Here is a 15,942-nt window from a genome sequence, read left to right on the forward strand (position 1 = left end):
GCCGTAAGCAGCAACCCAAACTGTTTGGGAAGTTCAGGTAAAAAGTAAATAAAATAGTATATTTGAGCCTCTTTACTTTTTTGAAAAAAGAAGCTTATTAGCTGCGAGATTTCATTATTTGAAGTGCCAATCGAAAAATAAAGCTGTATTTGTCGTAGTTTACGCACTAAAGGGCCTCATATAGGAATGCTGTATTACAAATGCCAAGGGAAGATCGCGGGGAAAGCGAACATCTTCGTAAAACAATGAACTTAGAGGTGTTTGTAAACGCTCAAAAAAGGCGTAACGAAAATTATTTCGAAAAATAAGTTATGTATACAGAGAATTGAACTTAGATGAAAGAAATAGTGACTGGAAAGGGTTGATAAAAAGGAAGGAAACCGTTCTGGACCTAAAATATCTGAACGTATAGCATAAATTAAGTTAGAATATGCGGTATATTCTCCTTCACAAACAGTCATTAAATTTAGATCGATCATTTTAGTGAATTAGGCAGTATCTCATTTAATAGTGAATGAAATATCACAACGAGTAGAAATAAAACAGAAATACGGCAAACATAAGTAGCTCCGAGCTCAGCAATACAATAATCTCTACTACAGAAAAAATAAGTAGGTAATCTGCGAGAAAGGAAAACAGAAACAACCACGGCTCTGCTAACACAAATTGTAATGCAATAAACGAAATAACTAAGCAGTCACTAGGCTAGCTCGCAAAATTGCCCTAATATTATTTCAGTTTCAAACCAGACCGGATACATATAGCAATAAAACACCAACACAAATTAGTACACACCAAGAACAGATAAATAAATCAACTTACCTGTAATGTATCCCGTCCGGAGTTATTAATCAAAACAAACGTGGAAAACGTTGGGCTCCAGAGAGCGTATCAAGCATAAATGCCAACACGCGGTAGAGTAAGTTAATGAGATGCTGCGCTAATCTACTCAACATTACATAATTATCATTAAAGACTGTTATGCCTTTCAGCGTTCAGTCTGCAAGCCTCTGTGAATTTACTAAACGTCGCTACAATCCCCTGTTTGCAAGTAGTGCTGTGGCCTCATTTTGTTCTACTCCTCGTACTTAGTCTAACCATCGTCGTGTTGGTCTCCCTCTACTCCTCTTACCCTCCATAATAGAGCCCATTATTCTCCTAGGTAACCTATACTCCTTCATTCGCCTCACATGATCCCACCACCCAAGGCGGTTTATGAGTACAGCTTCATCGATCGAGTTCATTTCAAACTTAGCCTTTACCTCCTCGTTTCGAGTACCCTCCTAACATTGGTCCCACCTGTATTTACCAGCAATCATTCTCGCTACTTTCACGTCTGTTACATCTAACTTATAAATAAGATATCCTGAGTCCACCCAGCTTTCGCTCCCGTAAAGCGAAGTTGGTCTGAAAACAGCCCGATGTAAAGATAGTTTCGACCGAGAGCTTACTCCCTTCTTACAGAATACTGTTGATCGCAACTGCGAGCTCACTGCACTAGCTTTACTACACCTTGATTCAATCTCACTTTTAGGAATTTATCCTGTTATTATACCTAATTTATTTCATCTTAATTTAACCTTATCATTCATCATTCTAGTATTACTATTAATTTAATTAGTATTAAATCTATTATTGTAAAGTGATACATGGTATTAAATGTATATTGCAGTGCCTGGTTAGATGGAAGAGAAGACCTGAAGCTCATCTCGGCATGTAAAATAAAACATAACTGACTGACTGACTGACTGACTGACTGACTGACTGACTGACTGACTAACTAACTAACTAACTAACTAACTAACTAACTAACTAACTAACTAACTAACTAACTAACTAACTAACTAACTAACTAACTAACTAACTAACTAACTAACTAACTAACTAACTAACTAACTAACTAACTAACTAACTAACTAACTAACTAACTAACTAACTAACTAACTAACTAACTAACTAACTAACTAACTAACCTGGGAGAACACAACCTACGAGTAAATACTTAAAATTATCTACCTGTTCTAGCTTTTTATCACCAAGCTGACATTCAATTCTGATGAATTTCTTACCTACTGACATCAATTTAGTCTTCGAAAGGTATAGAACAAGCTCCAAGATATTAGACTGCAGGCTTTCGGCACAATATGTCATTAATACCAAGTCGTCAGCATAGGTCAGACTGCTTACTATATTTCCACCTAACTAAATCCCTCCCTGCCATTTCATACCTTTCAGCTGATGATCCATGTAAACTACGAACAGCAAAGTTGTAAGATTACAGCCTTGTCTAACCCCTGAAAGTACCCTAAACCAAGAACTCATTCTACCATCAATTCTCACTGAAGCCCAATTGTCAACATAAATGCCTTTGATTGATTTTAATAATCTACATTGAATTCCATAGTCCTAGAGTGCGGCGAACATCTTTTCCCTCGGTAGCCTGTCATATGCTTTCTCTAGATCTAAGAAACATAAACACAACTGCGTATTCCTCTCGTAGTATTTTTCAGTTACCTGCCGCATACTGAAAATCTGATCCTGACAGCCCTCTGTGGTCTGAAACCACACTGGTTTTCATCCAACTTCCTCTCAACTACTGACTGCACCCTCCCTTCTAAGATGCCAGTGAATACTTTGCCTGGTATACTAATCAGTGAGATACCTCGATAGTTGTTGCAATCCTTCCTGTTCCCTTGCTTATAGATAGGTGCAATTACTGCTTTTGTCCAATGTGAAGGTACCTTACCAACACTCCATGCTAATCTTACTACTCTATAAAGCCATTTCATCCCTGCCTTCCCACTATACTTCACCATTTCAGGTCTAATTTCATCTATTCCTGCTGCTTTATGACAATGGAGTTTATTTACCATCTTTTCCACTTCCTCAAGCGTAATTTCACCAACATCATTTTCCTCCTCCACATGAGCTTGATTGTTTGCAACATCACCAGGGAGATTTCCTTTTACGTTGAGATGTTCAAAATATTCCCTCCACCTCTCCAGTGATTCCCTGGGATCTGTTATGAGTTCATATGAATTACTCAAAACACTGTTCATTTCCTTTTACCCTCCCTTCCTAAGAGTCTTTATTACTGTCCAGAAAGGTTTCCCTGCTGCTTGACCTAGCCTTTCCAGGTTATTACCAAAATCTTCCCACGACTTCTTTTTGGATTCAACAAATATTTGTTTCGCTCTGTTTCCTTCATCTACGTACAAATCCCTGTCTGTCTCGGCCCTTGTTTGGAGCCATTTCTGATAAGCCTTCTTTTTACGTTTACAGGCTGTTCTCACTTCATCATTCCACCAAGATGTTCGCCTTTTTCCATCTTTACACACAGTTGTTCCTAGCCATTCCCTTGCTGTTTCTACTACAGCATCCATGTATGCCACCCATTCAGTTTCTATATCCTGAACCTGCTTACTGTCTACTGTTCGAAACTTCTCACTAATCATATTCATCTAGGACTACTTTTGTCTAATGTCCTCGTCCTGGAGATTTGCTACCTTTATTCGTTTGCAGACATATTTCACTTTCTCTACCCTAGGCCTAGAGATACTTAGTTCACTACAGATCAGATAGTGGTCTGTATCATAGAAAAATCCGCGGAAAACTCGTACATTCCTAACAGATTTCCTGAATTCGAAGTCTGTTAAGATATAGTCTATTATGGATCTGGTACCCCTAGCCTCCCATGTGTAGCGGTGAATAGCCTTATGCTTGAAGAATGTATTCGTAACAGCTAAACCCATACTAGCACAGAAGTCCAGCAAACGCTTCCCATTCCCATTAGCTTCCATATCTTCCCCACATTTATCAATCACCCTTTCGTATCCTTCAGTTCTATTCCCAACGCTCGCATTGAAATCGCCCATTAGCACTATTCTATCCTTGCTGTTGACCCTGACCACGATGTCACTCAATGCTTCATAAAACTTGTCAACTTCATCCTCATCTGCACCCTCACATGGTGAATACACGGACACAATTCTTGTCCTAATTCCTGCAACTGACAAATCTACCCACATCATTCGCTCATTTACGTGCCTAACAGAAACTATGTTGTGTGCAATGGTATTCCTGATAAACAGCCCACACCAAGCAAATGCTGGGGTTGTACCTTAATTAAGGCCACGGCCGCTTCCTTCCCATTCCCAGACCTTTCCCGTCCCATCGTCGTCATAAGACCTATTAATGTCGGTGCGACGTAAACCAAAATAGCAAAAAAAAAAAAAAAACAGATAAACAGCCCTACCCCATACTCTTCCCTTCCCTTTCTAACACCCGTCAAGTACACTTTATAATCTCCTATCTCTTCCTCGTTATCTCCCCTTACCCGAATATCACTTACTCCTAGCACATCCAGATGCATCCTGTTTGCTGACTCAGCCAGCTCTACTTTCTTACTTCCAGAAGCCCCATTAATATTGATAGCTCCCCATCAAATTCCATTTCGTTTGCCAATTTGTTTCCAAGGAGTCCCTCGCCTGTCAAATGGAAGTGGGACTCCGCTACTCCCATAGGTCCGAGGCTTGCGTAAAATGTTCTGAGCTCGGTAAATTCATGAAGCAGGATGCTACCCTATTTACACATAGTCCGAGTGAGGATCTCTCCTCTAACGGGTTATGGACTATCGGTGGATTGTACAGTCCTAGCCACCTGAGCTCAAGGAGGGCCATGCCTCAGAATATGTCCGGTATAATCACTCCTATTCCAAAGCAACTGGTATCCCGACTCTCAGGACCACTTACTAGGCCACTCAGCCGTTGCCCATGGTTCAAGAACTAGGACGTGACTACAGCCATGAACCATAAATCTACTCAAATGAAACTAAATTTCCACGAATAAAATATTTTAATAAAGAGAATGGAATTAATATAAATACATTCAAAGCAAGCGGAGTATTTATAAAATTAAGAAGTGCTTAACTAGGTGGGGTTTAAATTGATTACTAGTAAGTAGCGAACTTTATGTACTGTAATGCTGCAGGTTGAGAAAACAGAATACATGCACGTAGGTCAGAGTTGATCTCTCAGTAACATCAAGTAACCCCAAAGATCTCTTATCGTGCCTCTGACAAGACGCATCCCACCATCTGCGTACGGAAGAACGAACGGTTCGAACGAGAGTCGAATCGCAACCTCTCAGTACGACAAGCTATGTAAGAAAAGGGTCATAGATTTAAGAAAAAGGGAAACCAACCAATCCCAAGACCTACGACAGTGTCTTAGTAGAATACATAACTAGAAAAAGTGAAATTGTTCAGTGCTCCGTGTGATAAAAGTATATTTGAGAATAATTTAATACGAATATGAGAAACCACAAAGGCAGTGCAGTGCATGAAGGCTTGGAACAAGGCAGGACATGGCGAAATATTAAGGCATATCACAGGATGTATGCACCAGTCTTATCATTTGGTATGTAAATATTCTAAAAGCAGTAGCTGGGAACTTCAGGAGCGCATGTAGGCAACGGAAATATCCATGTTCTCTATGCCTATAGAAAGCACAGATAATAACAACCTTCCTGGGTAAAGAAAACGCCAACTAATAGAAAAAGGCCAACTCAGAATCACAAGGAGAGCAAAGTCGAGCACCGAACAGTAGATTCGAGAAAAACAAGAGGTTATTTAAGGAGGTGCAGAGGGCAAAATTGGGCAGTCAGGAAGGGAGCCAAGTAGACAGCCAAGTCAGGGAGTGAAGTAAGCCAGGGAGTCAGTCAGAGAGTCTATCACGTAGCCACACAATCACGCAGCTACCGACAGTCCCAGTGTATTCAGTCAGCATACAGTAATAAAGTCTCGACCTTAGTTTTAAAAGTTGATCTAGTGGTGGCCCGTGGAGGAAGACAAAAGTTAGCATATAGACTTTGCAAGAAATAGTTCAAGGGAAAGTCAAAAGCAGTAGACTTACGAACTATACGGGAATATGCTCAAGCAAGAAATAAGGGACTGGTCAGGCGTAGTATGAACAGTTGGTCACGGGTAACCACGGATGAAGACGCGCGGTTGTAGTAACCGTATACGCAGTAGAGTAAGATTCCAAGACATACAGGACTACTAGGTTCGGCAGCCACAGAGTTGATCCGACAGTAACCTTAGAGCTCAGGACGAACAGGTGAAGGCAGCCTGCCACAGAGAAGAGTACGTGATACGGCGAGGAGAATCTAGAGACAGATGTAGAGCCAGAAAGAACTGCATTCCCTTAACAGTTAGAGTAGTGTGGAGTGTTAAGAACCATCGAGTGCAAGTGAAGCCAGGTGACAGAAGTTAGAAGACGCCGCAAGACGCTCATCCTTCTCGGAAGATAGGTATCTACTAAAACAGACTCTTTAAGAGGCATCGGGAACCAAAGACTTCTTATGTAGCTTACAGTGCAATCAGATTAGGGAGTTCCCTTGTTAAGAGGAGAAAGTTAGTCACTCATAACTAGGGCCCGAATGTTAATACAGAAATAGGTTAGAATGCAAACTAACTGAAGCGAGTAATAAGTAGAGTCTACCCACACGACAGTAATGCTGTGAGGTTTGCATAAACATTAAGTGTTTGGCCCATTAGAACCCCTACAATTTATGTTACTCCCACTACATTACGTTAGAGCGGGCTAGTCGACATTTCCTAGTAACAAAATTATTTAGTAACAAAATTACTTAGTAGGAATTGTCGACTAGCCTGCTCTAACGTAATGTAGTGGGAGTAACATAAATTCTAGGGGTTCTATTGGGCCGAACCTCTAATGTTTATGCAAACCTTATAGCATCACCGTCGTGTTGGTAGATTCTAGTTATTACTCGCTTCAGTAATTTTGCATTCTAACCTGTTACTGTATTAACATCCGGGCCCTACTCATAACTGTGTACACTTTTGTACATATCTTTGTATAATTTTCTTGGTGATTTCAAAATATTTCAGCTCAGCAAAAGGACATTCAGACTGGTATTATCATTATTATAACAGAAAGTTGTGCATTTGAACCTTTCCAGTCCCCAGTCTTTTCTATTCTTAGGATACGACACTCTTCACCGGAAAATACACCGAACTTACTCAAACTGGGGAGAAATATAGGCACAGTAAAATAACCAAACATAAACTAGGAAGGAGATAGAAATACAGGAGTACAAGGTTTGTCAGGTCGAACAAACATAAAAGAATCACGACCTGACCTACATAAATCACATACGGTATATTCATAGACAACAAAACTTCACACAAACCCACAAATAATTACTAGAATTACAAGATACGGAATAAAAATCCCGATTTGTTGACAGATGATGAAATCAAAATAAACATGACATATAATATTATCAGGAAGAAGGAATCTTTACTTGATTTACAGCACTGATATAACATTATGTTTTATCTGAAATGACCTTCAGTTTCTTACAAAGTGATTGACCAAAGGTACTACCGTGTAAACTTCTTAAGTAACCACTCGTTCAAATGATATAATACTTCAAACAACACATAGGACTGACTAAAGAACGAATCAATAACTAAGTATTTAAAGGATTATAGAAGCATTTCCTCCCATTCAGCGCTCAGATAACACTTTTAAATCAATTGTGGACATTATTCGTAGTTCCGCATGATAACGTAAGTAGGCCAAGGAGTAATTCTACTCAATTAATTCCTGGAAATTAAAGAATCAACAAAGTATGACGTAAACTGAGGGAAATAAGTCAGCAGCAAGCAAAGAGAGGAAATAGAAAAATAAATAAATAAATAAATAAATAAATAAATAAATAAATAAATAAATAAATAAATAAATAAATAAATAAACCAAGAATGGCTTAAGTAGTAACGAGGTAAACACCAAATTACGCTACATACATAGGTATCCCTCCCCTTGTCGCGGTGGGGAGGCTCGCACGTCCCAATGAAGCAGATAGCCAAGCCGCAGGTGCAGCCATATCGGGTGAGTATCTGTCAAGAGACCAGACTAACGAATGGTTCATCGACATGGGGTAGCAGCCTTTCAGAAGTTGCAAGAGCGGCAGTCTAGATGATTGACTGACATGGCCTTGTAATAATGCTCAACATGGCTTAGCTGTGCTGATACTGCTAGACGGCTGAAAGCAACGGGAAACTACGGCCGTAACTAACACCCGAGAAGATGCAGCTCTCTCTGTATGAATGATGTACTGATGATGGCTTCCTCCCGAGTAAATATTTCCGGAGAGAAAATAGTCCCCCATTCGTATTTCCGGGTGGGGACTACACGAGAGGGGTCGATAATCAGGAAGATGAATGCTAACATTTTGCGAGTCGGAGCGTGGAATGTTAGAAGTTTGAATCGTTGTGGTAGATTAGAGAATCTGAAAAGGGAGATGGACAAACTAAAGTTAGATGTGGTTGTATAAGTACGTTGGCAGGAAGAGCAGAATTTTTAGTGAGGCGACTACAGAATTATGAACTCAAAATCAAACAAGAGAAATTCAGGAGTTGGTTTAATAATGAATAAGAAAATAGGGCAGCAGGTAAGCTACTACGACCAGCATAGTGAAAGGATTATTGTTGTCAAGATAGATGTGGTTGTATAAGTACGTTGGCAGGAAGAGCAGAATTTTTAGTGAGGTGACTACAGAATTATGAACACAAAATCAAACAAGAGAAATTCAGGAGTTGGTTTAATAATGAATAAGAAAATAGGGCAGCAGGTAAGCTACTACGACCAGCATAGTGGAAGGATTATTGTTGTCAAGATAGACACCAAACCAATGCCCACTACAATAGTGCAAGTCTATATGCCTACTAGTTCAGCGGATGATGAGAAAATCGAAAGAATATGTGAAGAGATAGATTTAATACAGTATGTAGAAGGTGGCGAGAATCTAAATGTGATGGGAGACGGGAATACAGTGGTAGGCCAAGAAAGAGAAGATAATGCAGTAGGAGAATTTGGATTGGGACAGAGGAACGGAATAATAATTCAGCTGGTTGAATTCTGCACCAGTCAAAATTTAGACTTTGCTAATACTTGGTTCAAACACCACAAACGACGGCTGTACACGGACGAGACCTGGAGACACTGGAACGTATCAAATATACTTCATTATGATTAAGCAGAGATTCAGCAACCAGATATTGGATTGCAAAACTTTCCCAGGAGCAGACGTCGACTCTGACCACAACTTGTTGGTCATGAAATCCCATCTGAAGTTGTAGAAATTGAAGAAAGGAAGGAATCCAGCGAGATGGGATCTAGACAAGTTGAAGGAAAATAGTGTGAAGGATTGTGTCAAGGAACATGTTGCACAAGGAATAAATGGAAAGGCTGAAGTAAACACAGTAGGAGAAGAATGGACAGTCATGAAGAATGAGGTTAGTTGGGCTGTGCTGAAGAGATTTTACGAAGAAAGGAAAGATCAACTAAGAATCAATAGATGACTCAAGGGATACTAGACCTGATCGATGAACGACGAAAATACAAGAATGCAAAAAATGAAGAAGGTAGAAAAGAATACAGGCGATTAAGGAATGAAGTGAATAGGAGTTGCAGGACAGCTAAGGAAGAATGGCTGAAGGAGAAGTGCAAGGATGTTGAAAGTTGTATGGTCCTAGGAAAAGTAGATGATGCATACAGGAAAATCAAGGAAACCTTTAGAGAATGGAAAAATACGTATGTGAAGATTAAGAGTTCAGATGGAAAACCACTTCTAGGGAAAGAAGACAGGGCAGAAAGACGGCAGGAACATATCCAACAATAATTATTGTATCAAGGTAAGGACGTAGATAGTATGGTTTTGGAACAACAAGAGGCTGTTGATGCTGATGGAATGGGTGACTCAATTTTGAGGTCAGAATTCGACAGAGCTTTGAGAGACCTAAATAGGAGAAAAGCACCTGGAATTGATGGCGTTCACTCTGAATTACTGACTGCTTTAGGAGAAACCACAATGGCGGGGTTATTCCATTTGGTGTGCAAGATGTATGAGACAAGAGAAGGGCCATCCGATTTTCGGCAGTATGTTTTTATACCTATTGCCGAGAAAGCCTGTGTTGACAAGTGCGAAAACTACCGCACCATTAGTTTAGTATCTCATGCCTGCAAAATTCTAATACGTGTTATTTACAGAAGAATGGAAAGACAAGTTGAAACTGAGTTGGGAGAAGATCAATTTGGCTTCAGAAGAAATGTGGGAACACGCAAAGCAATCCTGACTTTACGTCCGATCTTAGAGGATCGAATTAAGAAGGGCAAGCCCACATACACGGCGTTCGTAGATCTAGAAAATGGATTTGATAATGTTGATTGGACCAAGCTATTTGAGATTCTGAAGATGATCGAGATCAGGTGCCAAGAAGGAAAAATTATCTACAATCTATAAAAAATCAGTCTGGAGTGATAAAAATCGAGGGGTATGAAAAAGAAGCAGCAATCCAAAAAGGGGTGAAGCAAGGCCGCATTTTGCCACCCCTCATTTTCAATATTTATATAGAACAGGCAGTAAAGGAAATCAAAGAAGAATTCGGAAAGGGAATCACAATCCAAGGAGAAAAAGTCAAAACCTTGAGATTTGCCGATGATATTGTTATTTTATCTGAGACTGCAGAAGATCTGGAGAAGTCTCTGAATGGTATGGACAGTGTCTTGGGTAAGGAGTACAAGATGAAAATAAATAAGTCCAAAACAAAAGTAATGGAGAAGTCAGGTGTTGCAGGAAATACTAGATTAGGAAATGAAGTCTTAAAGGAAGTGGATGAATGTTGTTACTCGGCTAGTAAAATAACGATGGCAGAAGTAAGGAGGACATAAAATGCAGACTAGCACAAGCAAGGAAGAGCTTTCTTCAGAAAAGAAATTTGCTCACTTCTAATATTGATATAGGAATTAGAAAAATGTTTTTGAAGACTGTCGTTTGGAGCTTGGCATTGTATGGAAGTGAAACATGGACAATAACTCGTTCAGAAAGAAAGAGAATAGAAGCTTTTGAAATGTGGTGTTACAGAAGAATGCTGAAGGTGATATGGATAGATCGAATCACGAATGAAGAGATATTGAATCGAATTGGCGAGAGGAGATCGTTGTGGCTAATTTTGACGTGAAGAAGAGATAGAATGATAGGGCACATCTTAAAACACCAAGGACTTGTTCAGTTGGTTTTTGAGGGAAGTGTAGGGGGTAAAAACGGTAGAGGTAGACCAAGATATGAATATGACAAGCAGATTAGAGCAGATGTAGGATGCAGCAGTTTTGTAGAAATGAAAAAGTTAGCACAGGATAGGGTGACATGGAGGGCTGCATCAAACCATTCTATGGACTAGTGACTCAAAAAACAACAACAACAACAAACAGGTATCATTACTCATATTTTAATTACACATCAGCAGGGTAAATCAGAGAAGTGCACCTATATAATGATAATAGAGAATGGAGGAGCGAAAAGGAACTCGCCACCCTACCGCACGTAAACTCCGGCTCAGGAACACCTCTGCGGAAGTTCGGACCTGCCTTCGGGCAGAATAACCCTTACCTTACCATTTTAAGGTGACAAGATAGATCGCCACGTTTATTGTTGTTGGAGTGATCCACGTGAGAGGTGTCCAGCGAGGAGCCGTACTCATGTTGTTGAATGTTGTGAAGCAAAGCAAAGCCACCTCCGTACAGGCCATGAAGGCCCTTGGAGGAGTGGAAGGTAAAGGCTTCCACCATTGTTAACCTCGGCACGTGATGGGGTAGAGTGGTTAGCTCTACGCCCGGCCGCCTTTGCCCCCAGGAATTAACCTGGCACTCAATGTTGGTGTAGGCTGAGTGAACCTCAGGGCCATATGCACCTCCGGGGATGTTGTGAAGGGGTGCCCAAATTATTTCAGTTGTTCATTATTTATTCTTTCGTACTAATACTTTGTTGCGTGTTGTTGTTGTTGGATTGTAGACACGGGATCGATTAGTCGCGGTATCAGGGCATAGTTGTAGATAGGCATGGTGTAGCGAGTACATCCACCCTAGAGTTTGATGAGGTGTAGTTCGCAAATCTACTTTCATCACTGCGAAACCGCAACATTCGGAGGTGTCATGAATTATTCAAAGGAGGTCGAAAACGTTGTGAATAATTTATAGGTGCGTTTACTATGGTAGTATTTGAATGTAGATGAAGTAGGATTATATTAGAATAGGGATTACCCAAGCTTCTGATTTGTTTAGGATGTAATGTAAATAACTTAGAGCTAAGACCAGATGGTTGACATAACGAAGTATACACACCATTTCTGTCAGTTTGCAATAAATATGTTTTTATTTCCAATACAGGAATACCATAACGTGGCTGTGAATAATAAATAATTAATAAATTTTCTCCGAAACTTCATTGTAAATGAATGATAGCAGAAGTCAGTTGAATGATCAATTAAAGTTATAAACTGAAAGCGTGTGTTAGAGAAAACATTAGTTATATTTATTCTTTCACAATGAGATGATGGATTCATTACTTAATTAATTTATTAATATTATCAAAACGTATCTTGTATTAGCGTAACGTCAAGTAATCGAGTCAAATTAATTCTGAAAATCTTAGTTTTATTTCCTAGGGAAGTTAACTTGTGAACATAACGATTAAGGGAACATGTCTGAATGTAAGGGACTTTACTGCCGCATATCATGTGAGCATTTGCTGTTGTTGTTTTGATTTTTGAACTGTTGGGCAACCGATGTGCTGGATATTTAACAAATTGAAAACTTGGCCATCAGCCACCTTAGCTAAACTGTGTTACTCACATTTATTTTGGGCCATCGGCCTCAGTGAAATATTTGGGCCATCAGACACATTAGCTTATATCCTTTGGCCATCATCCACACTCACTTGTGCAAATTAAGTTGAATACGAACAGATATAGGTCCATGACCTTTCGCGGATTATGCCGACTCAATTAAGGATCCATGGCGTACAAATCCTGATTGATTTACGTTGATTGGATAACCTTAATTATATTTTAAATCCAGAACTCGTGTCACGTGTACTGAAACATCACGACTTACTATGGCATCACAAGTGAACTTACTTGGATATAGATGATAGGGATTTTCCGGACTTTCTTTGTGATTAAAGTAATTAAAAGAGTGATTTCTCAGTTAGAATGCCCTTCAGACGCAGTGTCAATTCCATTTCAGCGCACATTTATGTTATAAAATAATTTGTCAGAGCCATCAAGTTTGTTGGTCATTCTGAATTTAAAAAAAAGTTAGTTTCATTACGTTTAATAACCAATAAAAGTTGAATCAAAATTAGCCAATCTTATAGCTCAGTTATTCAGTAGGATCTAGACAGTAGATTACTAGAAACCTGCCCAGGACATTCAGCATGTGACTAAAGAAGGAAGAAGCTCATGCTAATGCTGATAGTTACGGAAGGTAGGTATCCTCCTAGGGCAGTCAAGGGTTCAATATTTAACGCAATATAATAAATAGTCTGCCACCATATAGAAAGCTTAACGGGCCGGAAGTAGAAATTTCAAAAATTAATGTTGATATTCACATTCATGCCTATAATTTTTTTTATAATTTCCATCTCCAACGCTCAAACATCCTTAGGCGTCTGGGAACATTTAAATTATTCATTTTATTGTATATATCTCCTTCTCGAACAGCATCATTGCCACCGATTCTATATCTCCTTTTGAAACAGCATAATTGCCATCGATTCTATATCTCCTTCTCGAACAGCATCATTGCCATCGATTCTATATCTCCTTTTGAAACAGCATCATTGCCATCGATTCTATATCTCCTTCTCGAACAGCATTATTGCCATCGATTCTATATCTCCTTCTCGAACAGCATCATTGCCGTCGATTCTATATCTCCTTCTCGAACAGCATCATTGCCATCGATTCTATATCTCCTTTTGAAACAGCATCATTGCCATCGATTCTATATCTCCTTCTCGAACAGCATCATTGCCATCGATTCTATATCTCCTTTTGAAACAGCATCATTGCCATCGATTCTATATCTCCTTCTCGAACAGCATCATTGCCATCGATTCTATATCTCCTTCTCGAACAGCATCATTGCCGTCGATTCTATATCTCCTTCTCGAACAGCATCATTGCCATCGATTCTATATCTCCTTTTGAAACAGCATCATTGCCATCGATTCTATATCTCCTTCTCAAACAGCATCATTGCCATCGATTCTATATCTCCTTCTCGAACAGCATCATTGCCATCGATTCTATATCTCCTTCTCGAACAGCATCATTGCCATCGATTCTATATCTCCTTCTCGAACAGCATCATTGCCATCGATTCTATATCTCCTTCTCGAACAGCATCATTGCCGTCGATTCTATATCTCCTTCTCGAACAGCATCATTGCCATCGATTCTATATCTCCTTCTCGAACAGCATCATTGCCGTCGATTCTATATCTCCTTCTCGAACAGCATCATTGCCATCGATTCTATATCTCCTTCTCGAACAGCATCATTGCCATCGATTCTATATCTCCTTTTCAAACAGCATCATTGCCATCGATTCTATATCTCCTTTTCAAACAGCATCATTGCCATCGATTCTATATCTCCTTTTCAAACAGCATCATTGCATCGATTCTATATCTCCTTTTCAAACAGCATCATTGCCATCGATTCTATATCTCCTTTTCAAACAGCATCATTGCCATCGATTCTATATCTCCTTTTCAAACAGCATCATTGCCATCGATTCTATATCTCCTTCTCGAACAGCATCATTGCCATCGATTCTATATCTCCTTTTCAAACAGCATCATTGCCATCGATTCTATATCTCCTTTTCAAACAGCATCATTGCCATCGATTCTATATCTCCTTTTCAAACAGCATCATTGCCATCGATTCTATATCTCCTTCTCAAACAGCATCATTGCCATCGATTCTATATCTCCTTCTCGAACAGCATCATTGCCATCGATTCTATATCTCCTTTTCAAACAGCATCATTGCCGTCGACTCTATATCTCCTTCTCAAACAGCATCATTGCCATCGATTCTATATCTCCTTCTCAAACAGCATCATTGCCGTCGATGACAACAGACATCCGTTGATGGAATGATAAACGCAGGTATTTAATAAGAAGAAGATTATGTAAGTTATAAATACATTACTGGTAATGGAAAAAAATATTCATCACACGAGAGTAAACAATTTTATACGCTTGGGGAAAATATTGCTAATTTACTATCTTATAAACATAAATAACTATTTTGTATATTGATCTTCAAAAGGTATTAAACGTGTGAGAATATCAAACATTACTTCAATTCGCTAAAAACATACAAACTTTGAACTGTAGGAATCCTCACCTTAATGAATAATGTCTTCCTCCGTTTCTCGTTTCCTTATGTCCTGTGAGAAAAATATTACTTCGGGTGTCTTTATATACGAAATTGTGAGAGTCGAGTGCACATCAGTTCAAGAGAGTCCACATCAAACAGTGTGGCTTTATCTCGATTAGTGATATTACTAAAACATTTCAAGCACTCTTATTTTTACCGGACAGTTATGACTAAGATAATATAACTTAAGATAAGAATCTTCTTGTCATCTACGCCTTCTGTTTCATTTTCCTGGTACTAATTGAACTTTCAGATAAAGATGCGGTCAACTACTTGAAACTGCATCCACTTAACACAGGCGCGTCCTCAGTGCTCTTGGAATTGATGAGATTGATTATAAAATATATTGGAGAAGTCTTCATCGTGAAGAGTCAAGGTTTTCATCTGAAGATGTGAAGCAATGTTCTCTGGGAAACGTAAAGAATTTCACCTTGTTTTCTTGACACAGAATAAGCCGAAAAGCCTATATCATGTCTACAATTATGGACCGTGAAAGCTTCAATGATATTTTGAACAAGGGAAGAAAGAAAGTAGGTATCTTAATGATTAGTGTTAATATTAATTATTAGCATTTTTACCCGTTCTTCGCATGGCAGCTTGGAATGGACTGCACTTTTCAATCAGAA

General features: G+C 39.2%; 1 protein-coding gene across 1 annotated transcript in view; it reads right to left on the minus strand.

The window, feature by feature from the left end:
- The window catches only part of LOC136879140 (hemolymph lipopolysaccharide-binding protein), a 34,293-nt gene extending 18,874 nt beyond the window's left edge, over positions 1 to 15,419 (minus strand). The window contains exon 1 of the mRNA XM_067152893.2: positions 15,284 to 15,419. The gene's annotated coding sequence lies outside the window, so the exon portion shown is untranslated. The remainder of the gene's footprint in view (positions 1 to 15,283) is intronic.
- Positions 15,420 to 15,942: the final 523 nt, after the last annotated feature.

Source organism: Anabrus simplex, chromosome 8, assembly GCF_040414725.1.
Source record: "Anabrus simplex isolate iqAnaSimp1 chromosome 8, ASM4041472v1, whole genome shotgun sequence".
NCBI classification, from domain to species: Eukaryota; Metazoa; Arthropoda; class Insecta; order Orthoptera; family Tettigoniidae; genus Anabrus; species Anabrus simplex.